Source organism: Macaca fascicularis, chromosome 2 (assembly GCF_037993035.2).
Source record: "Macaca fascicularis isolate 582-1 chromosome 2, T2T-MFA8v1.1".
NCBI classification, from domain to species: Eukaryota; Metazoa; Chordata; class Mammalia; order Primates; family Cercopithecidae; genus Macaca; species Macaca fascicularis.
The window spans coordinates 38,778,736-38,780,699 of record NC_088376.1 but is presented as its reverse complement, the minus strand read 5'-3'; the positions used below and the strand labels follow the sequence as shown (position 1 = coordinate 38,780,699).

The 1,964-nt window shown below is 45.6% G+C and overlaps 1 pseudogene; it reads right to left on the bottom strand.

Moving 5' to 3' along the window:
• Positions 1-727: 727 nt before the first annotated feature.
• LOC102142566 (small ribosomal subunit protein uS15m pseudogene) lies at positions 728-1,641 on the bottom strand (annotated as a pseudogene).
• Between the last annotated feature and the right edge of the window lie 323 nt (positions 1,642-1,964).

The following is a 1,964-nucleotide window of genomic DNA, read 5'->3' as shown; positions in this document are numbered from 1 at the left end:
TGTATAAGAATTGAAATTGTTTTCCAGTTTCAACTTCCATAGATCCTAGAAGGTAAAATACAACCATACATTTAAATACTACTGGTAAGTCAGAATATTGAAGACTTTGCTATGGAGGAGTACTCAAGGATATTAGTAATATATTGTTGGTATTGTGAAGCTAAACAATAAAAGTAATTGTTTTATTAAGATGGGAGCAACTATTTAGTCTCTGCAACATTCTCTCTTCCTTTCCAATGCCTGGAGGAAGGCAGTACAGTGGAACTCTCAGTGGTGAGAAAAAGATGTTTTCTGCCTTTGATGACACTGCTGTTTTCATAGTGCATTTCTTGCTGTGGGACTCTTGCTGATTCTCTGCCCTAGAGGTTGAGGGCAGAGATGTTCCAGTTCTCTTGACGAGGTCCCAGGAGAATGGGAGTGTACTGGATTCTGGCCAGGGCCATTTATTCTTGAAGAAATTAGAAACCAGTGGTGTATTGCTCTGCTTATTCAGAAGGAGTAAGAAATAAACTAGCATGTGACAGGGCAAGGGAGTTAATCTCAATCTAGACAAGCTTTTATGTTTCTAGGCCTGAGTAGGTGATAAAAATGAAGGCAGGAGAGGAGAAATGATTGGTAATACACGTACACACACAGACACACACACACACACACACACACAGAGAGAGAGAGAGAGAGAGAGAGAGAGAGACTGATAAGGCACGTTTCTATTCAGCAAAGGTTGTTGTTTTCTTTTTTTGAAATGATTAAACAGAATTTATTGGCTGTCTTTGAGTGTCTCTGGTCCAGTGTTGGCAGGGCTGTCTGGGTTCCTCTGCTTTGCTTGTTTTTGGGCTGCTGCTGCTGCAGCCTTTAAGGCTCTTTTTTTGCTTCTTCAGCTTTTGAGTCTCCTGAAAAACCCGAACGCACAGAGCCTTCTTGGTGGGCTCTTCGGTAATACAGAGAGGGGAAGGTGTACTCAATCCCCAGCTCCCTGCAGATCTTCTCAAAGACATCATAGTTGGTGTTACGGAGGTTTTTGAGCATCTTTTTCCTCTGGTCAATGCTCATCAGCAGATAGCATTTGTGGGCTTTGTCCTTTCGATGTTTCTGCATGTGTTCTTCATAACTGCGAATCTTGACGGACAAGACAACAATTCGAGCCTCCAGGGATCTGGTGTCCTCCGGGTTTGCGTCAATCTTCTTCATCAACTGTTCTTGCTTCATTTTTAGCATCTCCGTCTTGTTGGCCATTTCCAAAGACAAGAGTCTTTTCACGACATCATCAACCTTCTCAATTCCAGGGACATTCTGGTAGTCTTTGAGCAGTGTAGAAGGAGGTGGGTCATCATCCTGCCCAGGCTGGGCTGGTTTCTGGATGACATATCCGCGCGCGGCCTGGAGGAGGAGACTTCGAGGCTACAGGCCCCGCTGGTTGAAACGACACTTGGCGCTCCCACCGCCCGGCAGCCCGAGGACTGGGGCCTGGGTCCCAATCAAACTCAGCGCCCTCCACGCGACCCTGAGCATGATGACCTCTAACCCCCGCGGGGCCCGCGCTGCCGCCGCCGTTCCCTTTGCGGCGCGGGTCGGGTTACACGGGCGCCGCCATGCTGGCCTAGGCTCGATCAAGGTTGTTGTTTTCATGTGGAGTTAGAATTCTTTCCCTTGATTTCCTCTCAGTTCTTTTTTTTTTGATTAAGAAAATTAAAAATAAAGCATCAGAAAAGTACAGCTAATTATATAATAAACATCCACACACACCACCCAGCTGGATAACCATTACTGAGGAGAGAAGGTCCCATCGGGAAGCTCTGATAAGCCAATGAAGATGTCTAGAAAGAAAGGGTCCCTATTAACCATCTTCCTCATCCAGAGAATATGAAGCCATCAAATGAGGTAAGAACTAGTCTATTCCCTTCATCTTTCTCCCTGCCAAACTCCTCCCATTTTCGGGGAGAACAAAACATCAGGTATTGAGTAGA